The sequence below is a fragment of the Rattus norvegicus genome, chromosome X (assembly GCF_021556685.1).
Source record: "Rattus norvegicus strain SHRSP/BbbUtx chromosome X, alternate assembly SHRSP_T2T, whole genome shotgun sequence".
NCBI classification, from domain to species: domain Eukaryota; kingdom Metazoa; phylum Chordata; class Mammalia; order Rodentia; family Muridae; genus Rattus; species Rattus norvegicus.
This window is the reverse complement of record NC_141554.1, coordinates 15918561-15940805: the sequence shown is the minus strand read 5'-3', so window position 1 is coordinate 15940805 and position 22245 is coordinate 15918561. Positions and strand designations below refer to the sequence as shown.

Sequence of the window (22245 nt, the reverse complement as noted above, 5' to 3'; positions counted from 1 at the left end):
ACCTGTATGAGTCTTTGTTGTTTTAATTCTTTGAACAAGAAGCTAAGAATCTGGCAACATTATGCCTAGACCATGACATCTACAAGTCAGGGAGAGAGCCCTCCCCAGGACCTTAGCATGTTGGCCTCTAGGTCTCAGATTCCCAGCCTCCTAAACTGTGAGGGGAATGTCTTTCTGAGCTGTTCACTCTCTGGGGTATTTTGTTATAGAAGCCATAGTCACTAAGATGTTCCTTGAAGTGACACAGAATTCTGTGTCCCAATTCTGGGAATATTAAGACAGAGAAGCCAGGCATAGTGGCACATGCCTTTAATCTCAGCACTTGGGAAGCAGGGACAGGCCAATCTCTGAGGGTAGCCTTGTCTATAGAGTGAGCTCCAGGACAGCCAGGGCTACACAGTAAAATTGAAAAGGGGCAGGGGAGGACAGATAGAGGGACTTAACTCTTCCTGGAGTACTGGGCTAAGCACTAGTAAACATTGTTAAATGCTGTTGAGAATATGAATTTTGTGTTGAGCTTTCCTCAAGTCTTTATTGCAAATATCCCATGGGCTGCTTCTCCTTTTCCTCCTCTTCCTCCTCCTCTTTTTCTTCTGTGAATGGGTGAAAGCCCTGGGACGGACCATTGGTGGACAGAACCTGTTCTTGTGCCTGGAGGCAAGGCCAGAGTGCTGTCATGGCAACCCACCTGGGGTTTTTGTTTTGTTGCTATTTGTTTGGGGAAAAGTTCACTGTGTAGTCCTGGCTGGCCAAAAACTCACTCTTTAGACCAGGTTGGCCTCAAATTCACAGAAAACCTGCCTGCCTCTGCCTCTGCCTCCCAATGCTTGGATTAAGGGTCTTCACGGTCAAGTCCATCCCTTACCTCAGCTGCTTTGGACCCTTTGTGATCAGTCTAAGAACATGACAGCTGTAAAGATCACAAAATGTGATTTACTCCTTGACTCCTGCTTCAGGAGGTTTTGATCTAGTAGTCATGACCTCTAGAGACCATCAGCACCTACCTGCCTTGGTGTGTGCCGCCAGTGTGTGAATATCGGGCGTAGGTCTGCGGGATTGAAAGAAAACACGTACACGGGTCACCCGTTTTCAGCGAGTGCCACCAAGGCTTTACTGAGATCTCCTTATATACCTGAGGCAAAAGCCGTGGAAAAACAACAAGGCAGGTGAAAATCCCCAACCAGGAAAACAGGAAAAGTCTGTGTGGTGAAAGTTCCGGCCCAATCAGGGGCATAAACAACTTCTTAACAACAACAAGCAGGAAGGCTGGGTGGGGAGGAAGGGTGCCATGGAAAATCTCAGCCCCAAATCAGGGGCTAAGAGCAGCTGCCAAGGGTGTAAACAATTTCTTGCTATAGCAGGCTAAAAGGCTCACTGAGGGGGGAGGGAAACACCAAGGTAGGGCCCAACACCTTGGAAGACAGCACCACAGGCTTAGACAAACCTCAATGAACTTTAGATGATCTTGCATCTAATCTTCCATCTCCACCTGGGGTGGGGTGTGGTGGTGGTGGTGGTGGTGGTGGTAGGGGCTTCTATTCTGAGACTGGTACAGAGAAAATTTTGTGATTGGTCTACATGCAAAGTATGAAATTAGTCCCTATTTGGTGCCTGTGATTGGTGGAACTGAAAGGTGTGCTGTGATTGGTACAAATATAATTCTTCATTAGTATGTCCTATTCAATCTCCTAGCTATATAACAAGGTTGTTTGGCGTACTTTTCAAGTTGCCTGTGAAAGACCCCCGGAGCCGGGAGACCCTCACTCAAGTCTCGGGATGATGCGACCCCCCAAGAACTCACATGAGACCGTCCTTGCTGTAATAAACATGAGGTTTATTGATAGGAACCAGTGCACTGGGGTCGAGACTCATATCCCACGCAGGGGCAGTGGAGTTCGACCCCCAGAAACTGAGACAAGGGGAAATTAAAGGAAGAAACCTCAACCCCAGTGGGTAGGGAGGGTGTCATTGGAAAATGTCGAGAATACCAGTGAAAAATCACAAGGAGGAGCTTCCTGTTTCTCAAGATTGTTTACTTTATGGTCCATCATTTCCTGGGAGACGCTTCCTGCTTCTCAAGATTATTATTATTACTTTATGGTCAGCTAGTACAGGTAGAGGGCAGGGTCTGGAATTTGAGGTATTTAGGGCTTTTTTAAACTTCTGACTTCTTAGCTGCATTTTTTATTCTTTCACCTGGGAGATCCTCCTTGTCCTGCCCCCCTGGTATTAGGCTCAAAAAGGAAAAAAGACTTCTGAATAGTCTTTTAAAATTTTTCCAGATGGTGATTACTTTTTGTCACAAGTGGGCTGAACTCATGGCATGAAGAAGACAGCAGAGGTAGTGGCAGTCCCATTAGTGGCAAGAGGGTGGCTAAGAGAGGAAAGAAGCAATGGCAAGCAAAGGCAGAATGCTGGCTGGGAAAGCAAGCAAACAGAAGAGCCCATCCCATACAACTGCAAATATAATGGTTAAAACCAGGAAAGGCAAGTCCTTGACATTGCAAGTAGTATAGTAGTCATAGTTTGATAAAAGCTTTGAAAAGTTCCTAACAAAAGGTTTATAAGGTACAAAGTGTATTTCCTTATCTGTTATGTCTTTTCCCCCGTCAATAGAGCTTTATATGGGTATTATTTACACACAGAAAAGTACATAAAACTTAAGTTAGCAGCTTGATTAATTTTGTCCTATGTATACATCCAGGGAACCCACACTTAGATCAAACCACAGAACATTCTAGTATTTGGTTTTGGACTGCCTCAACCCTGACAAGGGACTGTGGTGCATATTTTACATACTAAAGCAGACCTGGCCTTTCAGGTTCTCCCAGCATCCCTCAGTTCCTACCTAGCATACTCTGCCTCCAACCTTGAACTTCACGGCCCAGGGCTGGGCTGGCCTTTCCACAGAGGCTCCTCCCTATATAATCCAGACATTTTGCTCTCTCTCTCTCTCTCTCTCTCTCTCTCTCTCTCTCTCTGTGTGTGTGTGTGTGTGTGTGTCTGACTCAGTCTCTCTCCTCTATCTCTTCTCTCTCTGCATGTGTGTACCCCTTCTCTCTTTTTCTCTTCCTCCCTTACCTGCTCCCTTTCCTCATGATGACTTCCCTAGCCTTGGTCCTTGGGGCCATTGAACTCACCCACCAAGATCAGCTTTCCAATAAACCTATCTTTAATATAATCTAATCTGCCTTAAATTGGCTCATTTCATCAATGGTGGAGAAATAACCTATCATCTAGGACTCCCCAGAGATCACCACATCCTCAGGATTGAAATGATGTCAGTAGCAGTGGTGGCAAGGAGAAGGGTCTGAAGCCCTGCAGAACCACCATTGCTCTGAGAACTTAGTTCCCTTCCCCATGAGGCAGCTCCACTCAGGTAGAGTCAAATCCCTGACAACACTGAAGAATTCTAGGATGAGCCAGAGTGAAACTGTTCCTTAAGTTTTTAGACAGAGTCATTGTTAATCCCAAAGATTCGAGAGAAAGACCACAGATCCAAATCATCATAGCCAAACTAAAGCCAACAACTAATTAAAGCAAGCTTTTTAATCAATGTATATGGGCTACCTCCCCTAAGGTGGGGTTCAAGAAGTCAGCCTTAGAAGTGAGGAAGACAAGCTCAGAGGCAGCGACTTTCCAAGTGGGGGATTTTGCAGGCAAAATAGGTGGGGCTACAGGAGCAGAAGAATGTGAACATGACTACTTAAGTCACAACAACCTCCTGAAACAGACATGACTGCAAAGTGGTCATAAGGTAGTCATAAAAACAGCCAGTCATAACAGCCTTTTGATACAAGGTAGGTTTGCCAGATGCATATGGGTTTGGAACAAAGACATTGTTGCTGTTTCCTGGAACAAGTAGTAGAGAACCATTTGTTATACTTGTAACTATAAGGTTACAGGTGCAGCATAGCCTTAAGAAACAGAGGTTTAATCATGAACAGGAATGAGCCTAGTTTGTCTTTACTATAAGGTGGCTTTTAAGTCTAAAATGGAGGCAGGCTGGTTCATTATCATATGGAAAAAGACAGTGGAACACTCCTATCCCCATCTTTTGGGAGTAGGCACCTGTGTCTTTATCGCAACAGTAGATGTGCTTCCCTACATTCTAGGTTACATTCATTAAAGGATGTCATTATAAGATTTAAAAGGTGGCACACCTTTGTAGTCTTATATTTTTCAAAACCTACTTTAATAAGGGTACTTAAATGCTTTAACCTCCCTTCTAGCCCAGCAGCTCTCAGAGGTAGTGGAAAGGAAAGGTTAATAGGAAACGGAGGTTACAGATCTGTTCAGAAATAGTTCTTTGCTACTATTCCAGTCTTCTTTGTCAGGATAGCAGCCGTTCCGTTTACACAAATCAGCATCGGTAGCTTGATCCACTCACAAACAGTATTCAGTAATCTGCAACGGCAGTTCAATCCAGAAGAAACAGCAAGGCCCTGTCTGTGGAAGCAGCAAGAACTCACTAGAACACCACCGGAAGTTCTTGAGTGAATTTCTCTCTACGAAGTCAGGACAAATGAAGATCAGCAGAGGGGCAAGTTGAATGCTGCCACACAGGGCCATCTCTGTTCCATTCTCCTTATACCCTTTCCAAACATCACATGCCCCTTTCCCAGGCAGCTTCTAGAAACATATGTCTGTTCTTAGCAAAACATCTTCCCACACATCTGCTTTAGCAAAAACATCCTCTCATAAGACAGTTTCAAGAAAAACATCACACGACACAACTAAGTCTCCAAAAGAAACCAGAAATTTCCACTGTATACCTTTTTCTTTGAGACAGGGTCTCTTTATAGCCATGCTGTCTTGGAATTCACTATGTAGACCAGGATGGCCTTGAACTCAAAGAGATTCACCTGCCTCTGCCTCCCAACTGCTAGGGTTAAAGATGTGTGTCAGCTGGATGTGATGGTGTATACTTTTAATCCCAGCACTGGAGAGGCAAGAGCAGGTAGATCTCTTATTTCTTTTTCTGTTTTTTCCTTTCTTTTTCCTTTTTTCTTGTTTTCAGAAGTATCATAGTGCTCAGGTTGGCCTTGAATTCACTGTGTAGTGGAGAACCCAAACTTCTGATTGTTCTGTTTCTGCCTCCTGAGTGCTGAGATTACGGGTGAATATTACCATACTTGATTTATATGGTACTGGGAATTAAAATCTGCCTTGTGCGATGCCGGACAAGCTTACTGTCAACTGAGCTACCTCTTCAACCCCTATTTGATGTTGTCAGCATCCTCATTAGAATGTCTTTAGGCAAATGTGTATTATCTCTCTGTAGGCAGTTTTGGACTTATCAATTGTGTCTAAGATATTTTTTTCTCCATCTTTATTAACTTGGGTATTTCTTATTAACAATTCAATTGTTATTCCCTTTCCTGGTTTCCAGGCCAACATCCCCCTAACCCCTCCCCTCCCAGATTCTTTTTTTATTAATCATTCCATTCGTTTACATCTCATATGATATCCCACTTCCCGGGTACCCCTTCCAGCCACCCCCAATCCCATGATATCCTACTTCCTGGTTAGCCCTCCACCAGGCCCTCATCCCACAGCCTCCCCTTTGCCTATAGGAGAGTGCTCCCCCTACCCACCTACACTCTCCCACTCCACTGCTCCAGCATCCCCCTAATCTGGGGCATCAAGCCTCCCTGGGACCAAGGACCTCACCCCCCCATTGCTGTCAAGCAAGGCCATCCTCTGCTACATGTGTATCTGGAGCCACGGATCCCTCCAGGTACACTCCTTGGTTGGTGGTCTGGACTCTGGGAGAACTGGGTAGTCAGGCCAAGCTATGTTGTTCTTCCTATGGGGTTGCAATTCCCCTCTGCTCCTCCAGTCCTTCTGCCAGCTCCCCCACCAGGTTCCCTGAGCTCAGACTGATGGTTTACTCCAAGGATCCACATCTGCATTGGTCAGTTGCTGGCCTGACTTCCTCAGGAAACTACCACACTAGGTTCTCGTGGGCAATCACCTCTTGACCATGGCAACAGTGTTGCAGACATGATGATCCCCAAGTGAGGCAGTCCCTGGTTGGGCCTTCCCTCAGTCTCTGTTCTAATTTTTGTCCCAGTTCTTTCTTTGGACAGGAACATTTCAAGGTTAAAAACTTTGACGGTGGGTGTCCCCATCCCTCAACCAGGGGGTGTCTAAGATTCTTAACTCTCAATAGGAAGGGCCAACTAGATCTCAAGGAAATGACTTCTTTTCCTTCTCTTGTCCGGTTCAGTCATTATCTATCCCCATAGATTCCTAGGAATACTGTCTTGCTGTGATCCATGGCCCTGGGGACAAAATGGTATTGTCCTTGTGGCAGAGGGGTGGTCAGGTCCTTAGAAGACTTTTCAGAAGTGCTTGCTCGGAGTTTGTTGTGCTGACTTCCTAGAAAATGAGCTCTGTTCTCCTTTCCACATAGCTGGGAGAGGGGTAAGAGTCACCAGCTAGTTATTTTTTAACTCAAGTTATTTTCACGGCTACTTTCTGACCAATGTTAGTTCTGGACCATGTTGAGCTGGGCTGCCAGTTTCAGGTGAAGGATACTAGTATTAATCGAAGTTCCCAGGAGACAAAAACAGCACCCACATTGTAGCCAGCTTTTATTACTTTGTGGGTTCTTTTTTCACCATTTATCCCCATGGTTTCGCCCCCTAACTCAAGATAGGAGACAAACAAGGATAGAAGGGAGAGAGGAGTTAGGAAAATTCCTGAGTCTAATTTCTTTTCTTTTGGTTCTTCTTTGGCCATGGCTACACAAGCTACCCTCCTAAAGAACTAACACCTACCCACCCATCCACCCTGCCTCTTGGGGCCCTTGAATTTATATAACCTTTGAAAAGTTCCCAGAATTCCAAATGTCACCCAATCACAGAAATTATCTGCAGCTGGCAAAACCCTGCCTCTGCTAGAGCACGAGGCAAATCAGAGTCAGCTGCTGTGGACAGTCCAAATCGGCCCCATGTCCGACACCAGGGATTAAAATGAAAACACATTCTTATATTTCTGCATTTTTTAAAGAAATCAAAATTCCAAAATTGTCACCACACCTACATTAACCTACATTAATCTATAAGGCTGATTGACCAGTTGGAAGTTCAACCACTGAAGAGATGAAATTTGCAGGTCTAAAGCCAAACTCTCTTCAGCCATTTGAGCCCTCTAAATAGCCATTTATTACTCACTTAGGTGTCTGTGACCTAATAGCCTTGTAACTATTAGGTAAATGCTTTCGGAATGTACAAAAGTCTCCCAGCTTCCATTAGCCTAGATGCTAAGAATGTCATTGGGGGTCTATAGCAGAGGCTTCATCTCTTTGCTGTAATCTTCTTACCTGATGGACCCACCAAGTATTTGAAAAGTGTCTTGATTTGTGACATTCTTTGTTCTATTACTATGAAAACATAACGAACCTGTTATCATGTTGGGACATGATACTCAGAGTAACCTACGTGGGAAGCAATGCTCACTCGAATTCAGCTCCATAATAAACTCCTACTGGCTCTGAGATGAGGGAACTATATGTATGCTTTTCTTTTTGCATTGATTCTCGTATCCCTAGAAATTGTTTTTGTGGTGGGAGTGGTCACCAACCAATAAAACTGGTTGGACACTGCTATGATTGAGTGGTGGAAGGTACCTTGGCGGATTGGAGCCGAGGCATGCTCAAGATCTCACACACAAAGCATATTGGGGGATGTGATGTGATGTGATGCAGAGACTGCTTCTGAGCGAGGGTGGAATGGAAAAGAGGGTGAAAAGAGTAGGTACTGGCTTTTTATAAGGGAGTATAGTGCACGCACGTGCATAGGAGGGTACAAAACTCATCATGACAATGGAAATATGTCCCATTTTGGTGGCTGATGATGACTTGCCTGCTGTTGCTAAGTTACTGAAAGTGGGCTTAGGGGTGGACTTTTCCAACAGATGGGGTACCTGGGTGGCAAAGGCTATTCTGCTGGGAAGGAAGGAGCATACTTAGGCCTGAGCTTCAGGAAGGTTAGTGAGGTTATACTTTTTGAGGTCAATTTTTGAGACTCCCAATGGAGTCCTAGGCCTGGATTAGGTTTCTGAATGACTCCTAAGCAAACCCAGAGCAAATTCATAACATACCTTGAATTTTCCTGGAGTTTTCCCTCTGGTTCAAATTCCTTCCTCAAACAAGGTCCATCTCCAGGGCATGGACTGGGGTGGGGTGTGGTGGGATGAGGTCAATCCACACAGGTTATAACAATCCTGACGTACACGAGGATATTCTAAAAGACTAGCAGTAGCTCAATGGAGGTAGCTCAAGTCTTTAATCCCAGCATTTGGGAGGCAGAGGTGGGAGGGTTTCTGGAGTGTGAGGTCAGCCTGGTCTACAAAGAGAGTTGCACAGTGAACCGCTGCCTCAAAAGAAACAAACACCTGCTTTCTTCCCTTTGCCCATTAAGACTGATGAGACGGGCTGGTTCAGAGCACTGACTGCTCTTCCAGAGGTCCTGAATTCAAATCCCAGCAACTGCATGGTGGCTCCCAAGCATCTGTAATGAGATCTGATGCCCTTTTCTGGTGTGTCTGAAGACAGTTACAATGTACTTATATATAATAAATAAATACATCTTTAAAAAAATCTGTTGAGACAATGGAGCCCAAGAAATGGAAACTTCCCCAGGAGTCTTATGCTGGGTGAAGGAACAGCTGGGGCCTCCAGGCCAGGCAGAGTCTTCTGGACACACACACACACACACACACACACACACACACACTCAGGTGGGCAACTTTTTGTATTTTTCATTATTGTTGGTTAAGTTGGCCTATTGAGGACTGGTGGCTGAACCTGGCCAGCTCGGGGCTCTCAAGAGCTCAGGTTCTCTCTCTAAAAGTAATGAGAAGCTAAGTCTTTTTGCACAGTTCCTCCGAACAGAGACATTTCTAGGTCCCCTCAGGAAGTTCTTTGGTTTCTTCCTGCTGAGAACAAAGCTCCCCTCTCCCCACTGCCACCAGAATTTCTTTGTTCTGGGAAGTCAAGGGGCTGGCTGGAGTTTTCCTGGGGCAGAGTCCCCTCCAGCCACGCTCTCACTGGCTTCTGAGAGAGGGAAGTGGAGAAACCTAGTGATTCATCTGGCTTTGGGCAAAGCAAAGGGCAGAGGTGAACCTCAGCTGATTTATTCATGACTGAGAGAGCTGCCTGAGACACTCAAGACAAGACATAAAGGCCGAGCAAAATTTAGCAAAGATTTGGGTGGAAGCCCATGAGGAAGCCATTAGCGTTTCTTAAAAATAAAATAAAATAAAATAAAAAGTAGGCCTTGATTCCAAAATTCCAAAGCCACAAATGAAAAAACACCATCTGCCCACCTACCACAATTCCAGGAAGCTCGGGAGGGAGGCCTGTGGCCCAGGAGCACCTAGTAGCTGTCCTGCTGGAACACTGGATCTGCTTTCTTCACAGAAAGAAAACAAATGCAGATTCCAGTGCATGAAGTCATCGCTCACCCCTCTTCTGCTTTTTGTCTGACATCGAGGCAGGCACACGAGGCAGCCTTACTCAATTCAGTGATGAGCCCAGGGACAAAGAAAAACCACAGTGGCATTCTGATTTATTCCAAAAAGAACACTGGGGCAGGGCCCAGAAATAAACTGCAGTTTTACAGGTTAAAGGCAAATGGAGCTCAAAAGAGTGAAATTTCATTGTTTAAAACCAAAATCCAAAAAATTGGGGCCATCTGAATCTAGCTGGTAACAGTGCTCTCCAGGTGCTAAGCCTAGGGACCTGAGCTCCATCTTAGGACCTACCCACATAGTGGAGGGAATCCTCCCGCCATTTATCCTGACTTCCATAGGCATGCTATGGTACGCACGCGCCCTTTCTCCCCCGCACACTAAGTCAACGAATAAATACAATAAAAAAATCAAAACACACTAAAAACGAAAATTGGGGTGTAGCTCAGTAGTGGAGAGCTTGACATCACACCCACCAAAAATACTCAGATGTCCGGCTCAAAGTGATACTGAGGCAGGCTACTGGGAGTCAGGGACATGTCTATTAGAAGTCTTATTAACGCCATGGACAGACAACGGGAACGGCAAAGATTTTGAAGAGAGGAATGGGGGCCTACGTGACTCTTAGGTGGAGGGGATTGCAGAGCAGGCGCCTGCAGCCAGGCTCTCTCATTCCCAGGCAGAAGGCGGCGAGGGGGGTGGGTAGCAGCACGGGTGGCCACCAATCCCTCCTTTGATGTAAGCTCACTTCCCCAGGTTAGAAACGCTTGCACCTGGAAGTCTGTGAGCTAGAGATTTGCAGACAGTGTCTCCTTGGCGTGCTTTTCTGTGATTGCATGGGGGAAGGGCTGCTGCAGGCATCGTGAGCAGCTGCTCAATTCTACTAGCCCATTCTTACTCCCAAGACCCTAGGTCCAGTCCCCATCACAGCACCCCTATAAAACAAATTCCACGTGGCAGAAGTGTCTGTGACCCTAGCACTAGTAAGGCTTTGGCAGAAGTGTTAGCATTTAGTCTAGGCTCCGCCCCACAGTTACCTGGCAACAGCCAGGTGTGCCTGACTCACTATAAAAGGGGCTGCTTGCCCCTCCTCCTCTCTCTCTCTTGCCTTCTAGCTCTTGCTCTGTCACTTTGCTCTCTCCCTCCATTTCCCCCATTCCCCTCCCCCCTCTCTCTCCTGGAGCTCACATCTGGCCTCTATGCCTCCTCTCTCTCCCTCCTTCCCCCTCCTTCCCTCTTTCCCTCTCTCTCTCCCTCCCTTTTTCTCCCTCTCTGTCCCTCCCTTCCTCTTTATCTCCCGCCCTCTCTCTCCCTGCCTTCCTTTGTATCTACTTCCTCAACTCCCCTCCCCATGCCCTGAATAAACTCTAAGTCTATCCTATACGGTCGTGTGGCTGGTCTCTCAGGGGGAGGGGATGCCTGAGCATGGGTCCACAGAGGGACCCCCTTCCCCCACACCTGACCGCACATTCACCAAACATATTTCTTCTCTCTTTATTTTTACAAAACACAAGGAGAATTACTGCTAGTCATCCACTGCTACAGGATGAGACCTTGACTTGAACCAGACAAAATGAAACAAAACAAATAAGACAAACCGAACAAAAGGACGCCCCTCCCCCAACTCTCGCTACCAGTTGTGTGCCTGTGCTTGTTTAACAACTTCCAATCACACTGAAGGCTTAATGTTAATTTGCAACCGGGATGCTGGGCTTCAACCTAAATTCTAACCCTCAACACAAATCCTTGAGGCAAGTAAAGTAATCGCCCTTAAATAGAAAGCTATTGGGGGAGAAAGAGTGGTGGGGAAGAGAGGAGGAGGGGAGAAGGCAATTGGAGAAGGAAAGGGAGGGGGGAGGGGAAGGGAGAGAGGGGGAAGCGAGAGAGCAAGCGCGCTAGAGCGCCAAGCAATGATTGCGCAGAGCCACGCCCCAATCTGAACGGTTCCCAGCACAGATAAGAAACCCCCGCAGTTGAAATCCCATACATGCCCCCTGGGAGAAACGGCCACTTCCTGTTTACTTTACTGCCTTCTAGCTGGGGGTGGGGAGCGGTGATGGAAGCGATTGCCTGTGGCTCTAGGAAAGAATCAAAACTGCTGGATCAGGGCAGCAATTGCAGCATTGCATCTCATTATTCCGCTCGCCAGCGGACAAGGCAGAACTAATACCATAATAATACCAAGGAGGTGCGGGGGGCCTCGCGGCAGGTGCTGTCATCTCACAGCATCCTTCCGGGGGCAGAGATGGGGAATAGATGCCAGCCTTAGTCTTCCCTTCCCCCAAACCCCCCTCCCCCGCCACCGCATCAGGGCTGTGCTGCGGAGGCTCATGATGCAATCGCAGTCTTAGATTCGCAGCTCAAAGACTGAGTCAGGACTGGGCTTGGTTTTGGGTCCTCCCCCTCCCCTAGCTACTTCCTCCACAGTATCTCTCATCACTTGGGCTTTTAGGTTTTAGCACCGGACTGTCTGGTGCGGAGTAGTTAATCCCTTGGCATTGCTCTAAACACACCATTCTTTCCATCCCCACCCTGGGGCTCTCAGGAGAAAATGATCCAATCCGAGGCCACGCAGCACTTCTGAGCAGTCTCACTCGTTGAATGATTAGAATAATAGAGCTTCTGACCTAAGCATAGGAATGCCTAAACTTAGTTGTGGCTCATGGGAAAAGACATGCACCAAGGACCCGACCCTGTTTGATCGATGGAGAAAGTGTCAATAGCTGTAGTTGCTTTGCAAAGCAGTTTGAAGGTTCTTTTAAGGAGTCAAATAGGAGGGCACAAGCCCCTTTAATCCCAGCAGTCCAGGGCAGAGGCAGGTGGATCTGAGTGCAAGGCCAGCCTGGTCAAAAGAGAGTGTTGTTCCTAAAGGTGCCAACGTGGAAAGGTCACACTGAGTAACTAACAAATAAACAAAATTTAGTGTATGTGTATAACAGAAGGTGCCAGGCATGGTGGTGTACACCTTTAATCTCAGCACTCAGGAGGTAGAGGCAGGGCAATCTCTGTGGGTTCAAGAAATTCCAGGACAGCCAGGGCAACATGGAGAAGCCCTGTCTTGAAACAAAAGCAATGGGAAACAAAAGCAATGGCGACCAAAAGAAGAAAAAAGGAACAATGTGTAAAATGTGGCAACCCATGCTTGTAATGGTAGCACTTGGGAGGCAGAGGGAGAAGAAATACAGTAAGTTTGAGGCCAGCCTGGGCTATATGTTAAGACTTGTGTCAACAAATGGAAAAAAGCCAGCAAGATGCCTTAAAAGGGTTAAGATGCTTGTCCCCAACTCTTACGACTTAATTTCCAAGATTCACCTGTTAGAAGGAGAAAACTGATTCTAAGTTCTTTAACTTACACACACATGCATATACACACCATAAACGTGGGGCATGAGCCTTGGAAACATGCTACTAAGCTTTTAGACACAAAGGGTCACATATTTTTGCTTGTTCACTTTTGGTTTTTGAGACGTGGTGTTGTAAATTAGTTGCTCTGTCAGCCTGCTCAGGGACTCTGCAGCAGTTTACTCCACTGACTCCTACCAGGTGTGGGGTGGTCATCCCAGAGCGCTCTCTCTCTCTCTCTCTCTCTCTCTCTCTCTCTCTCTCTCTCTCTTTCTCTCTCTGTCTCTCTCTCCCCTCTCTCTCTCCTCCCCCTCCCCTCCCCTCTCCCTCCCTCTCCCTCTCCCCTCTCTCTCTCCATCTCCTCTTATAAGGGTCCATGATTTGCTGAAGAATGACACCCTGGACTCAAATAGTATGTAAATGCAAAGAGTGTTTTATTCTGCAGAAGTCCAGCACACTGGGGTCTCCTGTTACCAAGTAGAAAGACAACCAAGTGAGCTTGCAGGCCTAATTTAAAACACATTAGGGGATTCTGGGGTAGGTGAGCCATATCTTGCTCCATTTCTAGGGGCATTTCCATTACCTGGGTGTGGAGGCTGGAAAATGAGGTCTGGAAACCGTTGATGAGCTCAACTACTTAGCTGAGGAAGTCTGGAAACTTGTTGACCTTTCTTCAAGCCAGGTGTCTGGGCAGCTTCTGAGGGCAGGGCAGTTTCTGACTAGCTTCCTGAAGCCCAGTTCTTACCCAGTTTGAAACCTGTCATGGAGTCAGTCTTGCCTTCACATACACTGTCTCTCCATCTCCCCCCACCTCCATCTCTCCATCTCTTCTCTCTTCTCTCCTCTCCTCTCTCTCTGTCTCTGTCTCTCATTCATTTTCTCCCAGTTTCTCTTTATCACTCTCTCATGACTCCACTCCAAGATGGCCTTTAGTTCTCTCCCCTCTCCCAATAAACCCCTTGGATTATTTCTGTTGTGTGGAGTGGTCTCTTAGTTGCATACCTTAGCCCTGGACCCGCCAAAGGTACCTTTTCACCTCTATATCGTAACACAGGATCTCAGAGAAACCAGATTGGCCTCCAACTGGATATGTAGCTGAGGATAACTTTCACCTCCCAAGTGCTAGGACCACAAATCTGCACCACCATGCTAGCTTACCATTTTATTTATATGGAGAGTCCAGCCCAGGTACACCATTATAGACAGATAGTAGATTCATGGTTGCTAGAGTTGGGGCATGACGATGGGAAATGACTAATAGGTAAGGGATTCCTTGTAGGTTAATGTCAATATGCGGGTGAGGGCTGGCACAAGTTAGGTCAAGGCTATGATTGGACAGTAAAAAAATAAGGCAGGAGCAAACCTTTTGTAAGGTGGGGGAGGAGAAGGGAAGAGAATTGAGATAGAGATGGAGAAGGATGACCCAGATCCAGGTGGTCTTGAATTGCCAAGGTAGTTGGGATGGATTTCTGTAGGCAAATTTATCTTATCTAGGTGGGTGGTTTATATCCTTATCAGTTGGTTGTGAGTTTATTGTGTGGTTGTATTGTGGATTGAGAATTTAGCATATAAATCTGTTTGTTGGGTTACAGTGTGTTGAGTCTTGATTTTTTTTTTTTCTTTCGGAGCTGGGGACTGAACCCAGGGCCTTGCGCTTGCTAGGCAAGCGCTCTACCACTGAGCTAAATCCCCAACCTTGAGTCTTGATTTTAACAGGTTGTTGGGAGTTTATGCCATAACTATTAGGGGGCAGATGTTGGGAATGTAAACTGAGCAGCAGCAGCAGCAGCAGAGAGTTACAAGAGGGTAGCCACCACTGGGACCAGGGGGTAGATGCTGGGAATGTAAGCAGAGTCCACAGTAAGAGAGCCTTGACATAGGTGGTCTCTGTATGAAACTGGCGAGGCAGTGACCCACCTGGATCAGAGAGTACTTTGGGGACAGCATGGAGCCCCTGAGATAAATTAGAGCTAGTTCCAATGGCCCCCTGGAACACCAGGGTATGCACAGGAACCTCTTCCACCCATTTTTATTTCTTGGAGAGACAGAAATGTCCTAAAATTAGACAGAGGCTAGTGAGCTGACTCAATGGTTAAGAGCACTCATTGCTCTTGCATTGAATCTGAATTTGGTTCTTAGTATCCACATGATGGCTCATAACCATCTATAACTCCAGTTCCAAGGCATCATATGGCTTCTTCTGACCTCGAAAGGCCCCATGGTGCATACATGTAGGTAAAACATTCATATACAAAAAAAGTCTAAAAAATTAAAAAATAAAATTAGTGGTTACAAAATTCCATGGTTATGACAAAACCCATTGATCGATGTATTTTCTTTCTTTTTTTTTTTTTTTTTTTGCATCGTTGGGTATGGAAACCAGAGTCTCTTGCATACCACTGCTTGGCTTCATCCCCAGTTGAACTATACAGTTAAAAGAATACATTTTATGGGATGTGAATTATAGTTCTGTTTAAGCCATTACTGAGGTCAGATCTGCCTACCCTCAGAAATTCCAGGGAGTTGAGAATCTGCTTTTTAAAGGTTTGTTCAGTTTTTGTCTTTATGAGACAGGATCTCATGTAGCCCAGACTGGCCATGAATTCCTGATCTTCTTGCCTCCTTATCAATGTGCTAAAATTTCAGGTATGTGCTACGATGCCTGGCTGGGACACTGGTGATGAATGTAAGACCTACCATGCTAGGCAAGTACTCCATTACTGAGCTATAATCTCAGCCTTTTTCTTTTCTCAATAGGTTTCCCCTAAATTGCTGAGGCTGGCCTTGTAGTCCATGAAGGTCAGATCTTCTCATCCTCATGCCTCAGCCTCCCAAGTACTGAAATTACATACAGGACTGTAACATCGGACCTAGATTAGAGTCTATGTTTTTAGAGACATTTCTAAGCACTAGAGAAGGTGTTTTACAAGTAAGCGCATGACACACTCTGGGTCCCTGAAGAACTCATAGTCACCCTGCGGAATGTGGGTTACTACTGGTTAAAATTTTAGGGCCAGACTATTTGGTTCTGGAGAAAAACATGCAGTATTTCAAGAGAGGACTTGTAAGTTTGAGGCCTCGGTTTTGTGTTTCACTAACCACAAACTAATTAAAGACAGTGTGGGTCAAGGTAGTTTGGGAGGATGGACAAGATTATGCCAACTGATAGGATAATGGACCCGGCACACGTACAGTGAGAATCACTATGTGCTGCCGGTGCTCCGGACGCTACTTACTCATGCTGACTTGGAAAGTGAAATTGGGGTACTTAGGGTATGGAGGGCTGAGCAAAGGTCATTTCTAAAAGCTGGGATCCACTCTGATGGGAATGTGGTTCCAGGAACCCATGACAATGACATGAAGAAAACAAGAAGAAAGAGCTTGGTTACGATGTCACTTCACAGGCTGGACAAAGTTGATTTTGAGGAGCTGGGAAGATGGCTCAGGTGGTAAAGTGTCTGCCACTAGAGCAGCAGGATCTGCAGTAGGGCTCCTAGAATCCCATCTGCCACCCTACCACCACTGGAATGGAGACAAGTGAATTCTCAGAGCTTCCTGGCTAGCCAGTCCAGCACACTGGGGAGCTAAGAGCTGAATGGTGGGTCTTGTTTCAAAAAGAAAGGTGGAAGGGATCTCGAAAGATTGATCAGTGGTTAAGAGCACTTACTGCTCTTGCTGAGAACCTCCTTTTGGTTCTTAGAATCTATATGACAGCTCACAACCATCTGTTAACTCCAGTTTGAGAGATCTGATGCCCTCTTCTGAATTCTGCATAAGTGTGGTGATGCCCAGCCTGTACCACATTCCTAGCTCCACAGAAAACTGGCATGATAACACACACCTTGGAAGATGGAGATAAGAGGGTCAGGAATTCAATCTCATCCCCAGCTACATAGTGAGTTCAAGGCTAGCTTGGATTACATGATATACTCCATTGAATATACACATGAAGCTACAGCCTTTAGCTCCACTTTGCATTGCTTATACACAACCTTTTCAGGCACAGTAGTGGATGCCTGTAGTCTCAGTGCTCAAGAGGGAAGCTAAGGCAGGAGTTCTAGGCCAGCTTTGGCTACAACCTATCTCAAAATAAGCCAATAGGGCTGTAGAGATGGCTTAGAGGTTGAGAGCCCTGACTGCTCCAAACAGAGGCCCTGAGTTCAATTCCCAGCAATCACATGGTGGCTCACAACCATCTATAATGAGATTTGGTGCCCCTTTCTGGTGTGCAGGTGTACATGCAAACAAAACACTAAATAAATAAATAAATAAAATAAATACAAATTCTTAAAAGATTTATTTATTTATTATATATAAATACACTGTAGCTGTCTTCAGATACACCAGAAGAGGACATCGTATCTAATTACAGATGGTCGTGAGCCATCATGTGATTGCAGGGAATTGAACGCAGGATCTCTGGAAGAGCAGTCAGTGCTCTTAACCACTGAGTCATCTCTCCAGCCTATAAATAAATCTAAGAAGGAGGAGAAAGAGGAGGAGGGGGAGGAGGAGGAGGGGGTAGGAGGAGGAGGAGGAGAGGAAGGAGAAGAAGAAGAAGAAGAAGAAGAAGAAGAAGAAGAAGAAGAAGAAGAAGAAGAAGAAGAAGAAGAAGAAGAAGAAACAAACCACACCAACAATCAACAGGGAAGACTTTTGTTTTTTTCCAAATTTCTTGAGCAAGTCACAAGTCACTCCTATTGAACTCAAATCATAATGACTCTCCTCAAATAGAGAACCAGCATCTGGCCACTGGGTCTTGCTACCTTCAGGTAGGAAGAGGTGACGTAGAAGAAGTGGAAGGCTAAAGGTTGTCCCTTCTGGTTCCCAGGAATTGTCAACAGAAACCTGAGGGTGGGGCCGGAAAAGATATGGCACCAGGTTCCAAGGCTACTTTTCTGGGCGTCTGGCCAGAGAAATGGGTGGAAAGTTGAGTAAGGTGAAAGAGAAACCACATGCTGGTTGTCTTTGGACAAATCCCCACACTTGAGACTATGAGAGGACATTTGTCCCTCACTGTGTCCCATTCCCTCATGCATCTCAGAGCCATGCGGACTGTCTGGGAGGTACATGGTGAGCTTCAAGAGGACAAGGTATCTTATCCTGAGTTGTCCTGTGGTGCTGTGTGTGTCTTGGACAGAGAGTTCTGCTATGTCTAGAGTTAGACAAATAATAGGAAATGAAGCTTCAGGTAGGTACGGAGGAGTCAGTGCCTATTGAGCTCCTCCTAGAAAGTTCGGCTGTGAAAACAAGATCCATGAATCTGGATTCAATGACTCAGACCTGTAACCTCAGCAAGCCAGGAGGCTGAGGCAGACAGTTGACAAGTTCAAGTTCTTCCTGGGCTTTAGACTGGACCCAAGAGCCAGGCTGAGGAACATAGAGAGACCCTGCCTCAAAAGAAAGAGTAAAAAGAAGGTGAATCAGATGGCTTAGTGGTTAAGAGCCTTGATACACTTGCAGAGGACCCAAGTTCATTTCCCAGCATCCACATCAGGCAGCTTCCAGCTCCCTGCAACTCCAGCTCCAGGGGATCTGATGCCCTCCTCTAGATACTCATACGTATGCATATAAATAACAGAAAGTTTTTAAAAACACTAAACAAAATTATATATACACACATAATTATATACACATACACATATGTATATGAATAGAAGAAATAATGAAACTGGGTTGATGTGTAGTTCAGTGGTAGAACACTTGCCTAGCATGTATGAGACTTTAGGTACAATGCTCAACACTAAAGAGGATGAAGGAGGAGGAGGAGGAGAAAAAAGAGGAGAAAGAAGAGGAGGAGGAGGGAGGAGGGGGAGGAACAAGAGGAGGTGGAGGAGGAGGAGGGGGAGGAGGAAGAGGAAGAGGAGGAAGAGGAGGAGGAGGAAGAGGAAGAGGAGGAAGAGGAGGAGGAGGAAGAGGAGGTAGAGGAGGAGGAAGAGGAGGAGGAAGAGGAGGAGGAAGAGGAGGTGGAGGAGGAGGAAGAGGAGGAGGAAGAGGAGGAGGAAGAGGAGGTGGAGGAGGAGGAAGAGGAGGAAGAGGAGGAGGAAGAGGAGGAGGAAGAGGAGGAGGAAGAGGAGGAAGAGGAGGAGGAGGAAGAGGAGGAAGAGGAAGAGGAGGAAGAGGAGGAGGAAGAGGAGGAGGAAGAGGAGGAGGAAGAGGAGGAAGAGGGGGAGGAAGAGGAGGAGGAAGAGGAGGAGGAAGAGGAGGAGGAAGAGGAGGAGGAGGAGTAGTAGGAGTAGGAGGAAAAAGAGCCAGGTGGGGTTTGGGGATTTAGCTCAGTGGTAGAGCGCTTGCCTAGGAGGCGCAAGGCCCTGGGTTCCGTCCCCAGCTCCGAAAAAGAAAAGGAAAAAAAAAAAAGAGCCAGGTGGTGGCACATGCCTTTACTCCCAGTACTCAGGAGGCAGAGTCAGGTGGATCTCTGAGTTCCAGGCCAGCCTGGTCTACAGAACAAGCTCCAGGACAGCCAGGGCTACACAGAGAAACCCTGTCTCAAAACAAACAAACAAACAAACAAACCAAAATCAAAACGAAAACTCAACCAACCAAACCAACAAAAGAAAAGAAAAAGAAAGAAACAAAGAAAAAAGAGAAAAGCAGAGGCAGCAACTACCACCTTGAAGCCAAGCTTAAAAGCTCACTGACAATCAGGTCGAGGACACTATCATTAGGGACCCCTGCTTGTGAGCACTTCCAGCCTAGGAGAGCACAGGAGACGAGGGCCAGAGTGTGGAAGGTCAGCGGGAAACCGGCAAAGTCCCAGGAATCTCAAGAGCTTAGAGAAGAACACTCTCAGTTTCCTGTGCCTTAGGCTGATCCCTGTCAGAAGGGTTCCATTCGAGACGTGACTGAGCACTAAGCTTCCATGGATGGAGGAGGAGAGCTGCCTGATTCAGCTGTTAAACATCATTTTTATTCCTGCAGGCCACTGATATAGACTTCGTAGGTCCCAGGCTGGTAGAAGATAAGGCTCTTGTTCTCCAGAGCCACCCAATCCCTTATGCTAGGGTCCCTGCTGTAGCCACACCTGTTAGGGAGAACACATGAGTCAGGGATGTTGGTGGCTCAGAGGAGTGGCTGGCTCCAGACCAGAGGGCATGGGAGCAGTTCCTTTCCACTTCCACTCTGCCAGGGCGGAATGGCCTAGCCCAAGTACCAGCATGGCAGAGGCCTTGCACAGACACACCTTTAGGCCCAAGGGTGGTGGGCAGGTCACTTTCATGGCCATGAACTGGGGCAGGAAGGCGTGTTGGGTAATTAGGTGAGGACACTTGATTTCCACACAACTTGTTCTTCCTGTCTGGGTAAGTCTAGTTTTGCTCCTGTTGTTACTTTTAATAGCACTTAGGCTTGAAAGGGAATCAGAAGAGAAGCAACCCCTCTCCTTGGATGTGGATGGATGTTTGGGGACACAGAAGGAGCTACTGATGCTGTTACTTCCTGAGGTTCCCTAAAACCAGCATTAGAAAAATTACTCCTGATTTTCATATGATCTTATTTTCCCAATTGTCTGGAGATTTTTTTTTTCCTTTTTCTTCGTTTTTCTTTTTTTTGGAGCTGGGGACCGAACCCAGGGCCTTGCGCTTGCTAGGCAAGCGCTCTACCACTGAGCTAAATCCCCAGCCCCTGTCTGGAGATTTTTATGACTTGAAACTCTTGCCTTTTCTGCCTCTGCTCCCCTTACCCCTTCAGAGCTCTGCCACCAAGTTATGCCTCAGCCCTGTATTTTGATTTTGAGACAGAGTCTCTAAGTTGCCCAAGCAGAACTTACATTCAATATGTAGCTCAGGTGGGTCTTGAACTTGGAATCCTCAGTGACTCCCAAGTTTTGCCTGTGGAAGTTGTTCCTTCTAGGAATTTTTAAAAAGATTTATTTATGTATTATACATAAGTACACTGTAGCTGTCTTCAGACACACCAGAAAAGGGCCTCAGATCTCATGACAGATGGTTGTGAGCCACCATGTGGTTGTTGGGATTTGAACTCAGGACCTCTGGACAAGCAGTCAGTGATCTTAACCACTGAGCCATCTCTCCAATCCTCCTCCTAGTTATTAAAGCCAACAACTCATAGGAGCACTGAGAGTGTCTGTAATTTCATCCTAGCACCCCAGCCCCCAGTCTATCTTCTGCCTCAACATCTTACCCTGAACTCCATGTGTGTCCATCTGTCCATCCATCCATCCATCTGCTCATTGAGAAGACAGTTTTTGAGTACTAAGTACTGCTGTCCTTTCTGATGCTGGAAGTGCAAGTTGATAGAGATAGGCATGTAGTGGTTTGAATGAATGAATGAATGAATACATGTGTGTGTGTGTGTGTGTGTGTGTGCGTGTGTGTGCGTGTGTATGCTTGTTCATGTGTAGGGTAGGTGTAGGGTACATTCATCAGCAGTCAGAGGTTGACATTAACGTCCACCTTATTATGTTTACATTTATTATTACTGTGGAGGTGGGTGGAGGTGTGGGCACACAGAGGACAGCTTGTGCATTCAAACTCAGGTCACCAGACTTATGGAACAAGTGCCTTCACCCACTGACCTTCATTTCAACACCATCTTATGTTTTGAGACAAGATCTTACTGGACCTAAAGCTCACTCATTGGTCTCGACTGAGTGGCCAGTGAACTCCAAGGACCTCTGGTATTTACTTCTTGGGCACTGGGATTACAAGCATGCGAGCATTCAGAATTCTACTGACTGAGCTGTCTCTCCAGACTTCTTTTTATTTTATTTTATATCTTTGAGACAGTGTCTCATGCAGTTCAGACTGGCTTTGAACTCTCTATGCAGCTCAAACTGGCTTTGAATGACTCCCCCGTCTCTTGGTACTGAGGTCATAAATATGCCCCGCTATACCTGGCTGAGACACTATTTATTGTTATTGCAATTACTGTTGCCTGCCTTAAAAACCACACAACATAACACTAACCATCTTAACTTCTTTTGGAGGGTATTAGGTTGGAACACAGGACTTCACATTTGCTAAGCCTATACTCACTTGTGAGCTCTATGTGTCCTAACAGTGGGACAATTCTGAGGTGTGCTCTGCACAATCTCTACACTGCTTCCCAACAGGACAGAGCCCCATGGAGGTAACCAGGTCATAAATAACAGTCCAATGTCTTTCCTCACTACCCAGTCTCTCCTTTGTGCTTCCTGGAGTCATGTCCAGAACGAATCATCTGCTCCCCAAGCCTTTGAGTCAGCACCAGGGATGGGAGTGGAGACTCTGTGAGCACAAAGAGGGGGGTGTCCACCCAGATTTGCTGGTTTGCAAGATGTCACCAAGTAAAGGGCCATAGCCAGATTGGATTCAAAATCTTAGTGTGGAGCTGGAGAGATGGCTTAGCAGTTATGGACACTTGTTACCCTGCAGAGGACCTGGGATTGGTTCTTAGCACCAAATGATGGTTCACAGCCACCTA

The 22245-nt window shown here is 46.3% G+C and overlaps 1 long non-coding RNA gene across 1 annotated transcript; it reads right to left on the bottom strand.

The window, feature by feature from the left end:
• Positions 1-1815: 1815 nt before the first annotated feature.
• LOC120099244 (uncharacterized) lies at positions 1816-9483 on the bottom strand. Its single transcript, XR_015646468.1, has 3 exons — positions 9341-9483; positions 8110-8354; positions 1816-4508 (listed from the first exon to the last, which is right to left on the bottom strand). It is a non-coding gene; the product is annotated as an uncharacterized LOC120099244 (long non-coding RNA).
• Between the last annotated feature and the right edge of the window lie 12762 nt (positions 9484-22245).